Source organism: Paroedura picta, chromosome 3 (assembly GCF_049243985.1).
Source record: "Paroedura picta isolate Pp20150507F chromosome 3, Ppicta_v3.0, whole genome shotgun sequence".
NCBI classification, from domain to species: Eukaryota; Metazoa; Chordata; class Lepidosauria; order Squamata; family Gekkonidae; genus Paroedura; species Paroedura picta.
In genome coordinates, this window is record NC_135371.1 from 26,491,524 (window position 1) to 26,515,500 (window position 23,977).

The window sequence follows — 23,977 nt, forward strand, 5'->3', positions numbered from 1 at the left end:
CACCTCGCGGCCCAAGTGCATAGTTGACGGACCACATGTGGTCCACAGCCCACAGGTTGGGGATCGCTATTTTACACCAATATAACAACAACTTTAATCCCAGGAATCAAGAAAAATATTTGCCCATTATCAGTTTATTTCTTTAGTCTAACTCTATTGAGGAAACACTAGACTGTATCCTTGGGGCATTCTGCATACAAAGAAATGGTGAGGAAACTGAATTTCTCTCCTCATTGCAGCTCTTGGATCACTAAAATGCTTTCAAATGCTTCTGAGAGAAAGGGGAAGGAGGGGAATGATGTATTCTGCAAACAGAACAAATAAAGGATACAATCTAGTAAGTAATTTCTTATAGGCTTGAGAGAGGGGAAGAAAGCATGAAACAATGTATCTGTAATCCTAAGAAACAAAACTTTTAAAAGAGCAACTTCAGGACATCTTCATCTACAAACTCTGTATTTTGGGATTGAGTTGTCTCTTGCCTTCCTATAGGCAATCAGAAATTTTAGCTTGGCATTAGTGCTAAACAGCATTCATTAAGAGCATCAGCAAAGTGCATCATATAAGTAAATCAAACTTTAAATGCTCTATTTTGCAAATTTCATGGGCCACTAGGGATAATTAAAAGGGCAATTATATAAAGTTGGTGCAGTTTGGAGAATCAAATGACATTTTCTGCTTTATAGCACTTTATAATCTGATCCCCCACCCACTCCAGCTAGGACTACCTTTTGTACTTTTACAGTCAAGCAGCACAAACAACTCACTGCACTTTTGAAGAGATTCAGTTATTGACTGTTCCTGTTTTCTTTTCTGCTTCACCAATAGCTATTCCTTCCTGTATGACACACACGCAAGCACACATCAAGAGAAAATGCGTAAAGACAGATTATTACTTAAAAGCAAGTGCATAAAATAAAAAACTGAGGATTGTTGCTGTAACTGCATGGAAAATTTGGTACTGCTTTGAGTGTTTACCGTGTTGGAATGCTGTTTGGGTTGTTACTGAGTTCGACCATTTCTGTTAGGCTAGCAAAGTACATTACGGGGAGTAGCAGCTCATGAAAAATACAGCAGAGAAACTGCTAGTGGCAGAAGCATTTAACTTTCTTGTTAGCCGTCCTCCCCCCATGTGGCACTTTAGCACCCGCAAGTTGTTTATTATGTTCTGTGCCAGGCACAATTGATTAAATGGGGCTCTTAAGAATCAAAGCGTTATAAATTCATGGAAATACAGCAAGCAATAAATTCCATGGAATTAAAAGCTTACTAGTGCTATTAGCATTTCAGGGTGTTTGCATTGTTAATACTGATGTACAAAAAAAAAACAAACCCCGATACTCCTATAACACAAGTCAAGCCAATGCAATATATGCAGGAGCAGTAACATTTTTATAGAATGTCATCATTGCCTGTGTTCCCCCACCCCTTCTGACCTGAAATGTTCATTAATGTTTTAAAGAGAAATTTAAAACAAAAGGAGTGGCACACACAGAGCACAGCAATTTATGCTCAGAATTTTTTTTTTAAATCATCAACATGATATCTTTTCTGATTGTTAGAAACCAGAGGAAAATCCCTTTGGTTCAGTAGGAGTAGAACAGATACTTCTAACAAAAGATGCAAAGCATTTTTCCTCTTTCCTTTCTTCAGCCCTAGTAGCTAAATTTGGGGCATTGAACGAAAAGTCAGAAAATGTTCATGTAACCATTATTTCAAGGTTGTAATTTTTACCCCTGGTCTTTCTGTCATCATTTCATTCAAAAAATTCAGATAGTCTTAAACTAATAGATGCATCCTGAAACATATTGCTATAGACTCCAATGTAACACGAAATGCCAATTATTTCTGATTCTACAGTTACAAAGTGGCTCCAAAACGAAGTTTGCACAAGTGGAAGCCAGCTCTAATTTTTGTGGATCCCCCCCCATGGACACACAATGCCATATCTCTAAACAATCTCAAAAGCAGCTTGTGGGGGGACACGGGGGGCTGTGGGGATAAGAAAGTTTAATTGCACTCATAGTTCTTTGAATCGGGTCCGTAAAGATTGCTCTGTTAAAGAGGAGTCATTATATAAAACCCAAGTCCACCCATGCTATATCAGACCAATCCACTGTCTCCTACTTTAACCACTCAGATGCCACAGTGAGGCCACCAAGCAGGTCCCACGCATTTCTGACCTGCTCAGACCTTCCTGACAATCAGAACTTGGATTTCCCATTGAATTTTATGGTTAATAATCAACGATAAACCTATTTCTTTATTTGTTCCACATACCCCATTTTTCTCCTCATTGACCGTTTATGCACTGGAGGTTTCATGCTGGGCTCCAGGCTAGAGTTTTAGTTGTGGCAGGTTGCTCCACCTCTTCCTGCACCCACATGAGGGAGCATTTGGCCTGGTGCACCTCATCCACTCCCTATCTGTGCTCCTGATAAGGGGGTGGGGCAGTGAAGTTCCCAGTGCATAAACGGTCATTGTGGAGCCAAATCATCTTATACCATTCTCCTTTATTTTATTCTAACAACAATGCTGTACAGTAGGATAGGCTGAGAGTATAAGATTAGCCTAAGGCCCTCAAGCAAACTTCCATGGTAGTGGGGGTTCTAGCTGGGCCTCCACAAGTCGTCTAGTCACTGTGCCATGTAGAACTTCCTTCCGGCTGTCTTGAATCTACTGCAAATCATTTTATAGGGGGACTCTGAGTTGTAGTATTATACAGGAAGAACTAGCAATCAGGATTCTGTCTATGGTTTTTATAATTCATAAAAGAAAAGAGAAATGTGCCGCAGATATCATTGCCCAACTGGTTTTTAACAGTCTTTCTTTCCTCCACTCTCCACTTAACATGGAATGGACCCTAAATCATCTTTTTTTGTAATCTTTTGATGCCTTATTTGAAAGTTGTATGATGTTACAGTCTATATATCATTCCATGTAAGTTATAGAATGTTCAATGTAAACCGCCCAGAGCTGCAAAGAAATGGACGGTATAGAAATCTAAATAAATAAATAATGAATAAATACAAAAGTCTATTAATGGAGTTGTATTCTTATCACAAATCCAGGATTCAAAATAAACACAAAAGACAGAATTTCTAACTGCAAGTCACAAAGCCAGACCAGTTCCATCTACTCCAAATGGCAGCATCTCTCTACATCTTGCACAGAAGTCTTTTCTGCAACTACTTGAAATCATTTGATTGAAGAAGAGAGGAATTATGCCCAAGACCTGATACATGCAAATCATGCACGTGTGACCCTTTAACCAGATGCCTTCAGTCCCATAAGGTCAATTAAAGAACTAGTAAATGGCCTTTTTCTCCCCTTCCCACATTTCTGCATCTCATACAAAGAGAAAAAAGTTATTTCTCCCCATATCAACAATACACAGATTTCTCCTGTACAGATGAGACATCAGTATAAGGAAGCAAGCTTTCACTTATTCTATTTCTGTGTTTGTTCCTCATTAAAGCAGGTAAATCTCTTACTGAAATTAACATCAGTGTGAAAAGATATGAACCCTCCAAGGGATGCTCAGATTTTCTAAGTGCAGGTATAAGAAAACATACTCAAGATTAGTGGCAAAATGCCTAATTCTAGACATTAATTGGTACTCTATGGGCATTCAAGAAACAAACAGACACAAAGGGAATTACCTCAATAGCAGATTTTTGTTTGCAACATAAAAATAAAAAATAACTGTAAAACTATTCACAGGCATACTGCCTCTTTCACATAAGCATTTCCTGGCAGCTGCTTGTTTATACACACTGGTATAAGCTAGAACATAACCTCCTTGTTGGCAGCCAGTTTAACAGTATTCTCCTCAGCACAGTTATGCCCTTCTAAGCCCATGGCCTCTAATGGCTTTAGAGCAGGGTAACTCTTTAGGACTTCAGGGAGAACCTTCTCATCTGAAAATTGGTTACACATACACAACTGAAGAATCCGAAGATTACAGTATGCCAAAAACAGTTCCCTCTACCAAATTTATTAGTGCACAGGACATACTAGTGCTATGTCACCAATAACGCCTCGGACATGTTGAAATTATACTACTATTAATGTATCTAGTGAGATCCAATGGATGCTTAGTATAAAATTGCATGATAAAGTCACACTTTCCTCTGGGAAAGCACTAAAAATGTATCCATTACAGCAGTACAGTTCACCAGCACTGACCACGTTGGTGTCTCCAGTGTCAATGCTCTTACGATCTGTGGGAGAAAGCAAAATTGCCTAACTTCGTAAAAAGAGAAATTCATCCAAAGGGAGGGAGGAATCACTCAGGAAGTGCAAAACACTTTAAAAATTCAGAAATAACTCTATGTTCTGGGATCATTCCCTAACATATGCATAGATGTTCTGGCAGAATATACACACTACGTGGCACCCCACCTCCAATTCAAAAACATATATTGTTTCCTAAATCTGGTAACATTTAAAATGGCCGTGCTGCAAATAACTCTCATGAATACTAGGTGGTTTTACAAGAACGAGAGCCTTTATAGAAGCCTTCTATGATAATAAACCCATATATTTATTAACAAGTTAAATGTGCAACAAATTATAACAACATTGCATGGATAGATATGCTCTAGCTGTCCTTGTGTTTCCAGGCACAGTTCAAAGGACTCCTATCCTGTCAGCCAGCTGATTATGACCCTCCCTTCTGTGTCCCTGACCGCTGAGGCAATATGGGTGGCAACCAGAGAGAGGTTTTCTTTCTCTCTGCAGTTTTTATTTTATGAGATGCCATGTGCAGAATGCTGGAGAGATATACATCTAATAAATGCAGTTCATTAAAATGGGTGGCAGTGCTTCTAAATTCTCTGTAGGTTTTTGTACCCTTTCTTGGATCGGAGGCATCTGGGTTGAGAAAGCTGGAGTGTGGACTGCAAAACCCTTTACACCAGCCTTTCTCAACTTTTCTACCATTAAGAAATCCCTAAAACGTTCCTCAGATGTTAAGAAATCCCAGATGCTCATGCAGAATATGGTTGGGATGCATAGTTGTGTACATGCCCCTCCAGGGCCCCTCCTCATGCCACCTCCTTAAGGGCCACCATTAAGGGAGGAATGGGTCAACATCACTATATATGGTCATATCACCCAATAAATATTTAACATATATATACATACATACAACATAAATAAAGCCTGACTGGGGTGGTGGGAGGAGTTGGGACTCATCACCTACCTGAACGGCCAATCAGGGACTCATCGCCAATTAACGGCCATCAGGTAGACTGCCCACCCCTGTCCACATCCCCCTCCAGTTTCTTCCATGTGGAAAAAGTGCCGGCTCACAATATGCCTGGCAGTGAGTGAAAACTGGGAGGGAAGAGGAGGACTTGGAACTGCAGGGTGAGTGGGGGGGGGGAGGGAAGCAGCCCCCGCCAGTGCTCTCCCCACTTGAGTGGCCCCAGTTGCATTCTTACCAGGCCTTAGCATAGGTGCTTTGGTGAGGGGGGAGAAAGGGGAGGGAGCCTGCCCTGCCAGCTTTCCCCCCAACCCAAGTAGCCCTGGCTGCAGCCTCACCAGGCCTCGGCAGGACTGCCTGGGTGGGTGGGGGAGCCCCATCAGCACTCACCCCTGCATTGAGCAGTTCTGCCAGGCCTGCCTGGGTTGGGGTTGGGGATGGGGAAAGGCTAGCGCCTACTGTATTTTTCATACAATGGGCTTTCTGCCTGCATGTGTGTGTAACATAACTCCCACCCATTCAGGAAACCCTTCCAATTCTGTCACAAAACTCTGGTTGAGAAAGCCTGGTCTACATATTTTCGACAACTCGGAACTCTGGAATAACGTTCCTCAAGACCTTTTCTTGGTTCTGTCACCAAACAGACGAACAGCCCAGGCAAGCCCAATCTTGTTAGATCTCAGAAGCTAAGCAAGGTCAAGCCTGGCTAGAATTTGGATGGGAGACCTCTAAGGAACAGTAGGGGTCATAAGGCTGAATCAAGTGATGGCAAACGACCTCCAAACATCTCTTGCCTGGCAGCCCGACAATCCTAGAATCTCCTGGCTACACTAAATAAACCTTATGGTAATAAATAAATAAATAAATAAATAAATAAACACACACATATACATACCAAACAAGGAAAGATGTTTGTATTTCATCGTGCTTTGGGGAGGTCACCCTCATCATTACACTGCACTGTTTTTTTCTGATTTTCTTTCCGCCCTTTGGTTGTTTTGAAATTATAATTTTATTGTTAATGAATATGGATTTATTTGGTTTGAATGCTGTTTTAGTGGAAACACCTTTTAAATTCTCCAGATATTTTTTTTTTAAGCTGCACCAGGTAAAGAAGAAAACGTGTGTGAAGCAGTGCAAAGACATAAGGCAAGTTGCCTACAGGCCTGTTCTATACGCTTGCACTGCTGCCCTTTCTCATTCCCCTACATATTTCCCTCCACTAATACTATGAGGCTAAGTACAGCTCTGCTGGTCTTTATTGCAGCCTCTAAGAATTCCGAGCCCTTTTAAAGCTAGTCAAGAGACAAGAAGCAAGAATGCCCTCATGTACAGGGCAGAGGCTGTTTACCACTTGGGTGCTCATCCCAGTACTAACTGCCCCAGGTTAAACAGGTGAGCATCAAATTAAAACCCTGGGCACAGGAATCTCTCATTTCCATCCTCAAAAAAGGAGCCATGGGGTGGGGAGTGAGGTTGCTGAATGCCTTTGGGGTAAGTCAGATCAGAAAACTCACAAGAACAATAAAGGTAATTTTGAAGGACATAGTACTGTTACATTAAAAAGGCAGAGGCAAAAAGACAAGTCATGAGACAAGTGTAAGAAAACCATTTTTCATGTTAAATATTTGCTCTCTAGTGTTGCATTAAAGAGAATCCAGTATGTCACACACACACACACACACACACACACAATTTATTTATTTAAATCACACAGGAAGAAAAAGACCCAATATGCATCTTTATTATGTGTGAACATTTCATGGTATTCCACTGTTTGTATTGTATATGAAAGTACTGTAAGCTGAAACCATGTACAGAAAAAGAGACAACTTTCACATGTTATGGTACATGTCTTTATCCACATAGGAAAAATTTAATCAGTAGTAGTTTAGAAAGTGCATTTATAAATCAATTGTTTCTACCTAGTTTTTTTTAATACAGTATGGGTACTAATGGGTATTTTCCAAAAATATCTAAAAACACTGACAACACTGAAGCCACATGATCAAGGTTGTTCGCAAGGAAAGAAAGGATATGCACTGAATTGCATAACTGAACAGACTGAATGTGATGGATTAATCCGGGCTGTAGTTGAGACCGCATACACTGTACACTTCGCACAATGTGGCCAAGGAAAGGATATGTGTAATGGGAAATTATTTATGACATATGCCCTCTAACAGCTGTCCATGCAGGATTCCCTTTGGATCACAGTCTAGTCATGGTAATTATTGCATTTGTATTGTCAGAACTGGAATACCTTTTGATGATATGGCAGATCATAAGCAGTAAACAAATATTATTCAATTGGCCTTCTTGCAAAACCAAGTGTTACAAACAGTTTGCGTCACTACTCTGTTTTTCATGGGACAGGTTCTCACTTCAGCAATCATTGGAAACTGCCAGCTTCTGTTCTTTATATGCCCTCCATGTCACAGGTGGCCTTAAAGAAGCAATCAGACAAGAGTGCCACATTTCAGTAGCACAGAGGAGATCAACAGCAAATAACTGGCTGCAGCATAGGCATCTAGTTTCAATCCCTTTTCCTATAATATTCCTTTCTTGTCAGCAATACATTGGACTTCTCATGATCCAAGATCTACTTGGATCATGTGAAGCTGCCATCTACTGGGAGAACAGACTGGTCTATCAAGGTTGATACTGTCTACTATGCAGCTCTTCAGGGTTTCAGATAGAGGTGCTTTACATCAGCGGTCCCCAACCTTTTTAAGGTTGAGGACCAGCTCCGAGGGTGGGGAAGAGCTAACGGCCTGAGCACCACGCATGCGCATTAGCGCCCCCGGTGGTGAAAATATGCATACACGGCAGCTCCATGCATGCGCGTTTTCACCACCAGGGGGCACTAACATGCATGCACGGCAGCTCCGCGCATGTGCATTTGCATCCGCCGGCGTGCCGGCGGCCGCGCCTGCCTCTCCCCCCCCCCTTGCAGCAAGAAGCTAGCCAGGCCAGGAGCGAAGCAGCCGCTTTGGCGGCCTCTTCTCTCGCAGCCTGGTGAGCTTCTCGCTGCGGGGGGGGGGGGGAGAGAGGCAGGCATGGCCGCCGCCAGCCTGTTACCAAGGCCTTCGGGCCGCGGACCGGGGGTTGACGACCCCCGCTTTACAGCACCTACCACTTGTTCTTTTTTCTAATCAAAGAATCTGGAGATTGGACCTGGGACTTTATACATGGGAAACTGGTCACCACTAAGTCATGCCTCCACTCATGCACAGCTTTTATGTATGCTTTGAATCTTCTCTGCACAAAACGTCATAAAGTTGGCCTTCCTTGTAAGTGCAGGTCCCAAGTCTTTGTCTCTGTCATTCACCACATAGCTAATAGCAAAAGAGATCCTCAGCAGGTTCAGGTTATAGGTGATCAAACACTGCAGCTGAAGTACCAAGGATTGCTTTATACTGGAAACGCAGAGTGTTTTCATAAAATTAATTTTTTACAAAAATGTTGCACTTGGTCCTATAATTCCTGCATTACTGAGGTAGAAGCCAAAGGAACAGGCATTTGCCGGTCTCCACCAGGCGAAGCTACTAGTAGCCTACTTGACCCCGGAATACTTAGCCAGTTATCCATGCAATGATCACATCCAGGTTAGGTTATTGCAATACTAGACAGGTCAACCCTTAACCCTGACCCAGAAACTGCAGCTGGTACAAAATGCAGCTTCATGGGTTCTCACCAGGACACTGTGGATGGTTCATGTATGACCTACTCTCCATTGATTGCCAGTTGAATTCCAGATCAATTTTAAGATGTGGGTTTTAACCTTCAAGGCCATAAGTGGTCTGGGCCCTTAGGAATTGCCTCTCCCAATATGCTCCCAGAAGAATTTAAGATCTTCCTACCAAGCTGTTGGTGGCCCTAGGCCCAAAGGAAGTGTGTCTGGCCTGAACCACAGCCTGGGCCTTTTTGGACATGGCCCGAACCTGGTGGTATGAACTGCCAGTTGAGACCTGGGCCTTGACAGAACTAAGTTGTGCAGGGCCTGCAAAATGACACTCTTCCATCAGGCATTTGGCTGAAGCCAGAACAAACTAGCATCCAATAAGATCTACAGGCCTCCCTCCTTCCATCTCCGGGTTTCCCTCCACCAAGTTAGAACCCAATAAAGGAGCATACAGTCTATGAAATAGACCGGTGAATCGAGCAAATGTAATATTGAACCACAACTTTTTAATAATGTTTTAAACTATGATTTTATAGATGATGTATGTGAGATGTGTGTTGTGAACTGCCCCAAGCTGGTGTGAAGGGAAGGGTAGTATATTAAAACCAATAAATAAATAAATACACTGAACTGTGAGGGTAGCTTATCTTCTAAGTTATCTCATGGCCGATTTATACAGGCATGAATATCAGTGGATATCTCATCATTCACGGGGGGGGGGGGGAGGTTTACTGCCCTTGGTGGTTATGGCATAGTATCTGAGAAACATAGGTGGGGACATGTTCAGTGGTACAGTATCTGCTTTGCATGCAGAAGGCCTCCTATTCCTTCAATGGCAGGTGATAGGAAAGACCTCTGCCTGAGACCTTGGAACTCTGTTGGCCACAGTAGACAATACTGACTCTGATACGAAAGGTGAATGGGCGACTCAGTACAAGAAAATGTCATGTGTGGTGAAAAACCAAAACAACTACTGAATTATTGATTTGCTACCTAGGCATACTTAGGAAAATAACTTTATTAGCGGAAATGGAAATGGTAAGCATTTCATGATTTTGCCAGTAAAAACTCCCAGGTGCCTCAGCAATGGAATCCAATATAAAATTGCTAAAATAAACAACGAGGGAACACAGGATGTCAGCTGTGAAACATGTTAGCTATACCTAAAAGCTTAATCAATCTGGCAACCTCACTTCCTTTGAAAGAAAACAGACTCTGTGCGAGTTTTAGTCTATGAGAATGTACCAGTCCGTAAATGTTTTTTTTCCACCCACTGAGCCTGTCTGCTCTTTTGTCTTCTGCAGGCAGTAAAGTGAAATGTTCAACTATTGTAAACTTTGTTTTACTCCCTGTATACAAAGGAGTGGAAGAAAAGCAGAACGAACGCAGTGCAAAGCATAGCTAGGCACTAACAAGACACGATAACAACTGTGGATCAATGGTGCATAACTGATCAGTATTAAGACGAGGTATTTTATCACACCACTAGGAAAAGCAGAAGAGAGTGCTACCAGTCAAAATTAGCCAAAATCTTGTTGTATCAAGTAAGCTGACTCTTCTGCCATTTGTTCACGAGGGCGCATAAGACTCGTCTGGTTAAGGCTCAGAGTATGATCAAATCAAAGACTGATACCCATGAAAGCCTTCCTTCAGGCACATAGAAGTCAATAACACTGAAAAGTCTTCATACCTATGCTAGTTCTAATAAAGTAGTTCTCTTCATCAGCTGGGTCAAGAATATCCAAATGTTAGGAGGGATTGCAATGTGCTAGCATGCAGTGGGCTGCCAGTATAATGTTTTATAACAAAAAGATACTGCACCGTTCTAGAAAGAATGTGTACACAGTGTCATAAAATGATAAGTTGCATAAAGCAGGGTTGGGGTGATCAACACCCCAACAATTCAGGTGTTGGCAAAATATCACCAGATGTCTGTGAAGATAAAACAGAGTGGAGAATGATGCAAACTGTTTGATATTGAGGGACACGGTGGGTATAAATGAAGTACATAAGTAAATAAATATAACCAAAGCTTTTGGGGATTTCTGTAACTTTTGCCCAGAGACTAACTATAAGACTGATGTAGTAATGCCGGTATTACCTACAATATCGGTTAGAAGCACACTCCTATCTTCGCTTCAGAAAATAGTCACGAAGAACTTGCTAACCAAGATTATGAACAGCATTTGAAAGCTGGGCTGTAAATGTCAAAGTTAACGGAATATATAATAAATAGTAAATCTACAAAATTAGAACAAGAACCTTAACTGCAATAACCAGCGCTTAAAAAAAGAGTCCTGATGGCAAAAAAAATAAATGTGAAGCCGGATCCTGGCCGATTCCACATAGGAGGAAAAGGCCAATCCAATGCCTATATTAGCCCAACAGCTACATGATGCCCCTGCCATCCCATCCCAGTACCAGCCTTGGTGCAGATCAGGACGTCCACTGCCCCGTGCGAAAGGAATGCGGAAGTATCCACATTATTATTTTTTTTGCCCATGGGCCAATAGCGTCTAGCCTGGCAGAGGCCCATGTGAATATGGAACAGACAGGCCTGGAAGTCCCAGCTCCTCCCCATCCTATGGAGGCCCGGAAGGGGGAAATGCCCCACTTGGCTCTGTGGCACTTTGTAGCATTGCAGCACCAATTGAGCTGCTTTTTTTTGCAGGAAGGTAGAATTACAATCTCAAGCAATCCCACCTTCCTGCAACCCCCCCCCCCCACGCAACCCCCCCCCCCTGTGTGGTGGAACTAGTCCACCCCGGCTGCATCTCTCAGAATACACAAATCTGGGGTAGACCGGGTCTGCTGCCGAAATGCGTCCCCCGTGGAGACCTAGAAAGAGAGCATACAACTCTACCGCATCATTCCAGCAGCAGCCCAGAGTGGCACTGTTGGTGCGGACTCGGCTTCTGTGAGCCCCCTGCCATTCAACAAGCTCTGCTGGATACCCGAAATTATAATTGAGAAAAATCATTCTATTTTAGAGTTGATCTCCTTGTTTTGTTTTTTTTTTTGGGGGGGGGGGGAGATAGAACTGGTATCAACCATCCATTCTAAATTACCATCCCAATTTGAATTCCTTGGAAGCACTCATTGGTCAAATCACACAAATGTTTGAAATCCATCACCAGAATTTGATGGTGATTGATTATTAAAAAATTAAATAATCCTCTGCATTATCCACGCCAAAGACTGCGTTTGGGATGGAAAGAAATTCAGAGATCACACCCTGTGTTTATCTGCAGTTTAATCAGCTTTTCATGTACACAATGGTGATGATCAATCATCTTTTAGAACACTGCCACCAGCTTTGATCTTCTAAGACAATTTTGTTACAACACTGAACCTGTCACAGTACAGATTTTAGTTTGACACAGAAACTGAAAAATAACAGCGAGGTTTAGGGATCAAAGTAGGCATACGCCAGCCACAAAGCCATTGTACTTGTTGCACTGTTAATAGTAAAGATTTTAAACAGAGGTGACGGCTCACGCAAATCCCTTTTTGTACTTTGTTTATATCCCTAACTTCAAACAAACACCAGAAAGACCTATCTACAGAAGAAAGCAACTGCTTTCCAAATGCTCTGTAGAGATCTGCCATGTAATGCATTCTGCCTCAAGACTCAATGCTTAGCCTAACTACAATGGTGAGTTCTTGTTACATGTGTTACATCTTGCTCTGCAGCACAACATTCTACTAAAGACTTAAGTTAAAATAAGGCATATTCTCCCATCTAGATCTTGCCAGTTCCTTGACAAAAGAGATCATGCTCCACACAAACACTCAGTAGAGAAGGGTCAAAAGAAACTTGAGATAGTCTTCAGTGCAAAAACTATCAGCAAACTCAGGCCGAGACACAGTCAGTAGCCAGAGTTCTATCATATGGTGGCCAACCTTGATAGTTGTGTCTCCTGTGTTATTGATAACATGGAAATAGTGAACCGGTGTAGCATCTTCTGCTAGTATGATGCAATGACCAAGAAGATAAACACATGAAACAATCTCACATCACTGCCTTTAAATACACAAATACCATCTTGAAAACCAAAAACTGCTCTTCCTGATTCTGACAAAAAAAAAAAAATTCCAACACCTGTTGTAGACTTATTGCAGATGTCCAGAACAGGGTTTCATCATTCAAAGTCCACTGAAGTCAATTGGCTTGGAAGGCTATAACTCTGTTCATGATTGTGAATGTAAACTCATACATGCACACAAACCCTGGCATAATATTGCTCAAGGATCCTGATGAAGAGCAGAAGGAAAAGATTGTTACACCTTGTGCTCCCCTTGCTGCCAGATTTGAAGCAATAAAATATAATATATTCTATACTTAATGTATAGAAAGGAGAAGGAATTTATGGGGGGGAATTAAATGGGCCAAAAGGAAACACACTCTCCTGAGATGATGAACTGGAACAGATAATAGTGTACGGAGAACGGCTCTGGCAAGTCTCGAAAGTCTTCAAGGCTGCTTTCTAGTGGCTCATTTTAATGAGATTTGTTCAAATACTTTTCATATTAATCCATAATGTCGTGATCTAATTTATAAATCTTCTTTACCCAATCACTTTATTTTTAAAAGTCATCGTTTTTATTCACCTGATCTCACCAAGAATTCCTATTATAACAAAAAAATATGTTACATGTTCAGTCTTTGGAGATAAGAATATACAGGCGGGGCCCAGGGGAGGGGGCAGTCCAGTGCCGAACTTGCAACCTTCACATGGTATCTAAAAGGTAAAGGTAAAGGTATCCCCTGTGCAAGCACCGAGTCATGTCTGACCCTTGGGGTGACGCCCTCTAGCGTTTTCATGGCAGACTCAATACGGGGTGGTTTGCCAGTGCCTTCCCCAGTCATGACCGTTTACCCCCCAGCAAGCTGGGTACTCATTTTACCGACCTCGGAAGGATGGAAGGCTGAGTCAACCTTGAGCCGGCTGCTGGGATCGAACTCCCAACCTCATGGGCAAAGCTTTCAGGCGGGTGCCTTACCACTCTGCGCCACAAGAGGCTCATTACATGGTATCTACCTTTACCTATTATGAAATTATTAGAATAATGTATTAGCTGCTAGCCAAACACCTCCAAACATTCAAGGATGGTTATTTTTTTCCAAAGCACCATACAAGAGCACCTTTACTTAAGAAAGCTACAGGAGGCTACAAAGCTAGCATATAATATTACTTAGCTCACATAATGAAAAGTTATTTGGTCTATAATGCAGGAATTCTAAATATAATCTCCCTCAGATAATATTGTAACAGGGCTTTCATATCTCTGGTGCAGTGAGACTTGGACTGACCATTCCAAGTACAAGAATTTAAGTAGGAGAACATCGGACTTATAATGCAACCCTAAATAGAGTTAATCCCTTCTAAATCTATTGAAGTTAATGTACTTAGAAGGGTGAGAGTCTGCTTAGGATCACACTGTTATTCATAGTGTTATCCAGCTTGGTGCAGTGCTGAAGAGTGGGGGCCTGTAATCTGGGAAACCAGGTCTGATTCACAACTTCTCTACATGAAGCCAGCTGGGTGACCTTGGGCCAGTCACAGTTCTCTCAGAGCTTTCTCAGCGTCACCTACTTTACAGGGTATCTGTTGTGGGGAAGGAAGGGAAGGCGATTGTGAGCCACTTTGAGACTCCTTCAGGTAGTAAAAAACAGGGTACCAGTAACAAGCTCCTAGTAGTATAAGCCAATTACTTTCTCTCTAAGGCCAATTACTTACTATAAGCCAATTACTTATGCATTCCTTCTCCCTCATCCACTTACCTGGTTGCTGCCTCTCCACTGGTGGCCAGAGGGGACCTGGCAACCCTACTGCAGGGGTTGCTTTTTTGGTGGCAGGACAGTAATTGCTATTTTCAGGAAAGGTGTCTGAAGAAATGTTATATAGAGGAACAAAGAGGTCTAGGCTAATGGACCAACTAAAAACTAGCTAATCTGTCCAGAGAGTGTCTTTAAAAACTCAAATATTAAGTTGTTGATCTTGTTAAAATCAATCTTCTTTCCAGAGGACCTGAAAGTCACTAATGCTAATTTTAAAAGATGGATCCAGAGGACAACAAGGAAATCACAAGCCATTTAGTGTTCCAGGAAAGTGGGTATAAACTTTTTTTTTACACATAAAATTGTAAAATTTATCAAAGAATAATCTCGGCAGGAGAAGAATCAACATGACCTCAGTAAAGGGATGTCTTGTCTCACCAACATTTGAAGCTCTTTATTAACAATAAGGGTGATTTAGGAAGTATCTTTCCTCTGTGTTGTGTGTGTGTCTATGGGTATATAATTCTCAATACATAATTTTTAAAATTATAATAAGAACTGAAAGGGACATACTGGCTCTGTGTGGCTGAAGTGAAAAAGGAATATTCTGTGCTAAGGAATATTGGGGAAAGGATGGAAAACTAAATGGACAGTATTTAATCTTCTATTCAGAATACTAGGTACCGTTCTGGTTGCTGACTCTCGAAAAGGATGTTAAAGTGCAGGAGCAAAAGCAGAATAGTACAACCAAAATAATGATTAACTATGAGGTAAGCTAAGAGATTTTAGAGAAGACAAAAGAGGGGCTATATAAATTATAGAAGTTAATAAAATTAAACACCATTTAAGGAAAGTGGATAAGCAGAATCTTTTTTTTCCTGCTTATTCCATACAACCAAAATGTATGATCCCCTCAAAAAGTTAATGGGTAATAAGTCGATGACAGACAAAAGGAGGTACTTCATCACACAATGCATAACTAATTTCTGAAATTCCCAGCCACAATCGCTGCGACTTTAGATGGATTTAAAAGGGGGTTAGTCTAGTTCAGGGCAAAAAAGTCCTTCAAAAAGTTATTAGCCATCAGAATTAGCAGCTGCTCGGCTAGAGTTACAGGCACCAGATCTGTGCGTGACAGTTCTGGGGACAGCAACCGCAGGGGGAGAGCTTGGCTTCTTCCATATGCTGCCTGTCGAACCTTCTAGAAACATCTTGTAAAGCACTGGATTAGAGGAATTACTAGATTAGAGGAAACGTTGGTCTGATCCAACATGGCATTATCAGTAAAATAAAATTTTAAAATACGTCAGTACATAAATACAGAGCAGATTTATTTTAGTGTATTGGTAGAGTACAGATCCAAAGATTAATTTGTTGCTTACTACAGCCATTGCTATGGGCCATTAGAGTTTGTTACTAATATTTAATACTTAATTCTGCCAAGTATTTGACAGCCTCCATGACAGAGTGTGGACTTGTGCTTGGGTCCTCCAGATCCTACGCTAACATTCTAACTACCTCACACTACTCCTCAGATTTCCCTCCCTCCTAACTCTGGCAGCAAGTCAATGAAGGCAGTCACTTCATGCAAGTTGTGTGGACGCTTCTATTAGGCCTAGTCCAATAGTCTAACCATATTCTTGGAGTTTCCCAGTGTGTAAATGACTGTGAGTTTTTAATTCTTATTAAAGATGTTATATTGTGCACATTAAAAAACAACTTTTGCTAAAATTAAGATTATTACGAATCTTCCTATAAAATGTATATTTTTCATTTTAGCAATTTAATGTTTTAATTCAGTTTAATTTAAGGATGGCAGTGGATACAGGAAATTAATTATGGGTTATGGCCAACAATGCAAAATGAAGGAGAATGTAAGGATCCGAATTGCACAGGCATGTTTGAGACAAAAGGTAGCAATCCTAAGAATACTTACCTTGGAGTGCTCCATTACTTCTGAGTAGATCTGATTAGCCTTTCCCCCACATTTAAGCTATTTTAAACCCTACTGGTCTCACCTGAAGAATTAAGCCCATGTTTAGCTCTATCACACTAGTTCCAATTGGTTTTTCTGTATGTAAAGTACAATCAAGTCACAGCAGACTTATGGTGACCTCAGCAAGTGACTTTCAAGGCAAGTGAGAAGCAGTAGTGGTTTGCCTTTACCTTCCTCTGCAAGGTCTTCTTTTGTCGTCTCACCTCTAAGTATCAACCCAGTGTAGCTTCTGAGATCTGACAAGATCAGACTCTACCATGCTGCCTTCCCTCCCTGATAGGACTTTTAATGGCTTAAATTTGATTGCACTGTGCCCAACATTGTTAACTTTTTTGTATTCAATTTTGCTACTGTGAGACCAACAAATGGTCTGGGAACCCTGGATGATACAAAGTTCCTGAAAGATATGAATCTGATAGCTAGGGCAGAGCAGAGCCAATGAGAACTTCAAATAAGAACAAGGAACAAGTATAGTAATAATAACAATAATAACAATAATAACAATAATAACAATAATAATAATAATAATAATAATAATAATAATAATAATAATAATAATAATAATAATAATAATGTGAATCCACTGCCTTCAGTGGACCTAGAGACATGGAGGTTTTGCTTTGAACTGCACTATAAATTATCCAAATTTCAACAGGACCAGAGACAAATATGCAGCTGTAATGGTCTTTTCCTCCTTTCAATGCAGGAAATATGTTTTCTGTTCAGTGCTAAGAAGGTTTAGGAGGACTAGAGAAACGTCCTTTTAAGAATGAAAAATACAGCCTTGCTAATGCAATGAGCAGTTTGATCACTAACACAAAAGACAGGACTCACCTGAAATTAAGCCATCAAAGCAATTGAGCTTGATCTCAATCAGCCAAACTCTTAACCTTTGTTATTTTGATGGCACCACTCCAATTAGAGCTCCTCTGTCACCATTTCCATTACAGACTCCTACTACTATAGGTTTATTGTCTTGGTGCTTTCCATTCTCAACAAGATGAACGGAATGTCTGTAAGTTTCCAATGCAAATTACTATACGGCATCTATGTCTATTTTATTTTAAATTCTGTTAAAGAGAGGAGTTCTATTCTCTCGGGAATCATGATAGAAAATCAATGGCCATACAGACAAAAAAAAATCCTTGTGCTCACAAATATAGCAGTTGATTAGCCAAGTTATATAGAACAATTTATATTATTCAGATTTACCCCATTAATAAATGTAGTATTTATTCTCTTACTAAGGGTAAATCGCATAGAATATCCTCAGGCATCCAATATCATGATATTGTGCAAGGTCCAGCCCCCTCTAGAAAGAAATTTCTATGAGGCTTTTGCACACAGACTACCACAAAGACTGTCATTGGATCAGCATGGAAAGGATGTACATTAGCACCCCAAAAAAGTCCTCTTAATTTACACAGTGTGGTACTATGTTCTGAAATGGAAATCACCTGCCAACCACAGTTTTGGGGCTTTCAAATTATTGCTTTATCTGAGAACTAACACTGCAATCCTAAAAAGAACTGTATCCTTCTAAATCCAGTGACATCAAAGGGTTTAAAAGGGTGTAACTCAATATAGGACTGCACTATCAACTGTGATTATTCATATACAGTGCATTTGAAAATCATGCATATTTCAAGTTTTATGGACACAAGATAAATGACAAACAGAAATGTCTACAGGTTTGGCAACTAAATATAACAAAGGAAAGAGCTCTTCTGCCAGGATTATGGTTGAGGCCAGGGTTGTGAGAAGATCAATTAGGGCCCCACCCTTGCTAAGAAGCAGCTACGCCCATCTAACTTCTATGGCATTTGGCTATGGCTCCCTCTCACCTCCCCTGTTGGGTGTTGTGTTAGGGGGAAGGGTAGATGAGTTACACCACCATGTTTTATTTCTTATGGGTTTTTTTGTATTTTTATGTCCTGTATTGAATGTTTTTAATGGGGTTTTATTGGGGTTTTAGTGTTGATGGACTATTATTGTAACCCGCCAGGAGCCAGTTCCTGGGAGTGGCGGGAAATAAAAATCCAAATAATATAATAATAGTGCAGCAAAGGTCCTGCAAAATAACATTTGGCAGAGCTGGGTTGCCAGATCCCAGAGAAGTGGCTCATTCTCCCAGATTCCTAATTCCCATTTTCCTTAGAGAAACTGGATCAGAGAGAGAAATATAAAATTAAAAATATTTTTAATTCCTATGAAAAAATATAGACAAAATTCTGAGCAGAATATTTATACCTTGCGATAAAAAAGATAGAACAGAGATAATAACTTCAAAGTACATGTTATTAAAATAATGTTTGTTTCTGAAATATAGGGCTGTATAGAAATGTACCACAGATGCCACACATTGTAATTTAAGTGCATATTCCAGTCTGACATCACACATTTTACTTATCTATTCAGAGTTCCCAAAGCAGATCTCAGGATTTTCCTTAAATCTTAAGAAAACCTAGCAACAGCATCATTTTCAGCACCTTGAAGCCTAGATCCTTCTGCAGCTGAGGACTCATATCACTTTGTAGCTACAGAGTACTTCTTAATCCCAACCAGAACTCTGAGAATTTTGTTTCTTAACAGGCTTCCCAACCTCTCTCTTTGTTGTCTGCCCCCAGCTCCTGGCACGTCAGAGGGAAAAAGGGCCACAAACTGGCATTACGTCACTTCCTACAGATAACTAGAAATGATGTAGCTGATGAAATGCTCTAGGATTTGAACAGAACCCTATAGCATGCACCCAAAATGGCAATCAAAGCAACCTCATTCCAGTTGTCACTGTCACAGATTTGAACTAATACTTTTAAGAAGCAGACTTCTAGGACCTTGCCATTAGAATGTGCTCCTCCAAGAAATGATCAGGCTGCCGTTTGCTTTGAGAACAGCCAAAATAGAGATAACATTTTTTTGTACACCAAAATCTTTAAAAAATTCAACGAATTCTATGTTATTTCTGCTGAGATTCAAATTCAAAGAGAAGATCCCCTTTATGAAAAAGGTGCTATGAACAACTATCGCACATTTCTTCAATTACCTTACGGAATTCACTGCCACAAGATATGTAGCAAGAAATGAGCAGCGACTCATGAAAGCTCATACCTGGCCATAGTGTTAGTCTTTTAGGTACTACGGGACTCTAGCTCTATTCTGTTGCTCTAGACCAGGGGTAGTCAAACTGCGGACCTCCAGATGTCCATGGACTACAAGGGCCAGTTTGACTACCCCCGCTCTAGACAGAGTAATACAGTTACCCATCTTGATAGCAATCAAGTTAGACAAGTTCATGGTTCCTTCAATGGCCATGATGATTAATGGAAGCACTATTTTTCAGAGGAAATGAATGTTCATTGTTCATTCAATGTTCATTAGCCTTGGAGGCTAATGCGTCAGGATAGCTTACAACTCTGTATTGACTTTATATTTTCTGGGTACATGGTTGGTTACTGTAGAGAATAAGGCATTAGATAAGACTTTTCTTCTGATCCAAAAGGATTCTTCACATATCCCCATGGTTCACCAGAACATATCAATTTCCCTAATGGAACAGATAGCAGCTCCCCGATGCCATTGCAGAAACTGGAGGGAGGACGCAGTTCTATCCATGCAGAATCCAATGTGGGCTTTTAATTTTTATCCCACACTATTTCCAAAGAGTTAAGGGCAGCATCCATTGTTCTCAGATCCCTTATCTTATTCTAACAATAGCCATGTAATGTAGGTCAGTTTCAGAAAGAGAGAGACTTTTTCCACACAGGCTCAAGAATTGGGCTAAAATGAACAAAATGAAATTCAATAAGGACAAATGAAAAATTCTGCATTTAGGTAGGAAAAACCAAATATACCAATATAGGATGGGGGAGATTTGTCTTGGCAGTAGCAAATGTGAAAAGGATCTAGGAGTCTTAGCAGACCATATACTGAACATGAGTCAGCAGTGTGACTCAATGGCTAAAAAGGCAAATGGGATTTTGGGCTGTATCAAACAGATCACGGGAGGTGATAGTACTGCTTTGCTCTGGTTTGGCTTCACTTAGAGTACTGTGTTCAGTTTTGGGCATCCCAGTTGAAGAGGGATGTAGACAAACTGGAGGGCAACAAAGATGGAGAGGGGTTTGGAGAACAAGACGTATGAAGAAAGGTTGGGGGAGCTTGGTCTGTTTAGCATGGAGAAGAGACAAGTGGATCTGATAACCATCTTCAAGTATTTAAAAGGCTGCCATGTAGAGGATGGAGCAGAGTTGTTCTCTCTTGCCCGAGAGGGACGGACCAGAACCAATGGGATGAAATTAATTCAAAAGAAATTCCATCTAAACATGAGGAAGAGATTCCTGACAGTTAGAACGGTTTCTCAGTGGAACAGGCTTCCTCGGGAGGTGGTGAGTTCTCCATCTTTGGAAATTTTAAAACAGAGCCATCTGACATAGAGGCTGATTCTGTGAAGGTTCAAAAGGTTGGCAGGTTACAGTGGATGAGCGATAGGGTTGTGAGCGTCCTGCATAGTGCAGGGGGGTTGGACTAGATAACCCAGGTGGTCCCTTCCAACTCTATTGTTCTATGATTCTATGATATAATTCAGATTTGCATTGTTAAAGAGTCAGCTTTTTGGAAGAGGACTTTATGTTTACATGGTTGCCCAAACCTAGATGAAATAGATCTCAATGATCCCCTAACCGGAAAATGCAGTTTTATGTGACAAATAACACTGAAGTTCCAGAATGTATTGTAGGTTGAGAAACTCATTACCACCCACATGGAATGTGTTCACAAATACATTTTTTTTCATGTTATAGCTGATTTTTTAAAGTGAAACTGTTATCAAATGTCTGTGACCCCCACAAGTCATTCTCTTAGCACACCAGTCAATACAATATACCAGTCAATACACATGGTCCAGTAAGAGTTGAGCTGAGACTCTCACAATTTCTATTTTATGGTGTTATTGTTATGATCTTGTTAAGTTATTATTGTTATAATATTACTGCTGTTACTGTTACCTGTTACCATGTGTTAATTGTATCCTTCCCTGTTTTCTGTAAACCGCCCTGAGCCCTCGGGGAGGGCGGTATATAAATATTATAATAATAATAAAATAATAAAATAAAATAAAATAAAATAAAATAAAATAAAATAAAATAAAATAAAATAAAATAAAATAAAATAAAATAAAATAAAATAAAATAATAATAATAATAATAATAATAATAATATAACATTTTAGCCAGCAGGATTGAGGGGACGGTCAGGCCAGTTTCTGAGAGCATAAAATGAAGAGAGGAAAGTTCTGCAGATCATCTATTATTTATTTATATTTTTATTTATCGGTTTACATTTTGTTTTTGTCCCCAATGTGGACCCAAAGCCTTTTACAACATTGTCCCCTCTTCTCCAACTTACTCTACTAACTACCCTGTGAAGAAGTTTCTTTTGAGAGAGAATAACTGGCCCAGCAAGCTTCGATTCCGTAGTAGGGATCTGAAGCAAATCTTTGTCCAACCACTAACCTGTGAAAGCTCTAAATTTGGAGCACCTAGAAAAATAAAGCTCCCTGATGTATTTAAATTCCCTTGAAATGGATAAGCAAGGGTATTTGTCAAATTTCCCATCAAGTTCTATCTGTAGCTAACTTGTACTTCATGAGAAATTGCTCTGGGAAGTTCCCAATATTTTGGTGAATCTGAGAAGAGAATAGAGGGAGACATGCTAAAGTAAGCTCTCAAAACTTAATCTCTGAGCATAGAAACTATTATTTTGGCATTTGGAAACTCAGCCATAGTTTTGAAATTCTACAGACTTTCACTAAATCAACATGGCATTCAATTCTAAACATGACCCCATCAGTGGCCGCTTGGACCCAGCTACTGCAGCCATGAGCATTCAATACAGATCTTTCCAGGTTGGAGAAGGAAGAGACGGGGGTAGAGGCAGAAGAGGATGCGGAGGCTTACAATTGCCTTCCCTTCCTCTCCCTACAACAAGAGGCGGGGAGAGGAAACAATTGAAGCAGCTGGTTCCCTAGTTGGTGGCTGAGTCCATTAAGGCAGGAGGCAAAGGCTACAGACCCCCCCCCCCCCCGCAAGGGTCCACGGATCACTGGTTGGGAATTCCTGGATTATAGTGTCAGAGTAGGATCAGTGAGACCCGGGTTCAGATCCCCATTATGTCATGGAAGCTTGCTGGATGACATTTAGTTGGTCACTCTCTCTTAGCCTTATCTACCTCATATGGTTGCTATGAAGCTAAAATGTAAGAGAGGAGAATAATGTAAGCTCCTTTGGGCCTCCACTAGGGAGATAAGTGGGAGATAAATGAAGTAAATTAATGACGCTGATTGTGGTGGGCAGAGAAAAGGAACACTGTGTAATGATGAGCAGGAAGGAAAGGAAGCAGGGAAAAGGGTAGAGGGAAAGGGTAGCTGCAAGGAAGAGAGAGAGAGAAAAGCAGCACAGGAAGATGATAAAAAAGAAAATGAAGTGCCTAAAAATCCTTGCAGGTTCCCCCACTTGTGTGTTTTAAACATGAAAGAAGAATGCATGATGTATTTAATGTTAAATCTTTTTTCCCCAAAATGCACTAACTCGCCACAGTATAAAATTTCTTTTAGAATGTCTAAACTGAAAGTGAATTCACCGTTTTGTGCCTGCAAAAAGTCACAACCCTGAAAGAGCAAGGATTCACTACTGCTGGCATTATATCAAAGACAATCACTACCTTACAGCTACACAAATGATCTTGCTGAAATAACTATCACTTTCTGAAAGAACAGAGTACAGGCCACCAATACAGGTTCACCATGTGAACCTCTGCAAGACAACACAACTTTATTCAAAGCACAGAGAGATATCACAACCCTTAATATGTTTTATAGTTTTAATATGTTTTATAGTTGACATTCCTGGGACCTTGGAATGACAAGTCAGACAACTAGATCAATAAAGCCTAACCCTACTTAAAATTGTCCCATGAACAAATTTCCAGGGCCTGTCTTACTGCTGCTTTGGTTTGGAACTGAAGATGAACCAAATCCCAAGCCACCTACATTGACTATGAATTCCACTGCTGCCCCCAAACCTCTCTCCAACCTCCCAACTATTTGAGATGGCGAAAAGAAAAAGAAAATGGGCAGAAATTAAAACACAACAAAATTCCTCAACGCTTCCAATCCACAGCATCTCTCCTCAAACAACTGTAATAAGTATGTTTTGGACTGCAGTTTAAGAGCCATTTGTTCCATTGCTTAGATTGAAAACCAATTTGAGTGTATGGTAGGTGTCATCTGGCACAAACCACCTCAAAAAC

The 23,977-nt window shown here is 40.6% G+C and overlaps 1 protein-coding gene across 16 annotated transcripts in view; it reads right to left on the minus strand.

Moving 5' to 3' along the window:
• Window positions 1-23,977, minus strand: part of FOXP1 (forkhead box P1) — a 613,965-nt gene that overhangs the window by 325,072 nt on the left and 264,916 nt on the right. The window lies entirely within an intron of this gene.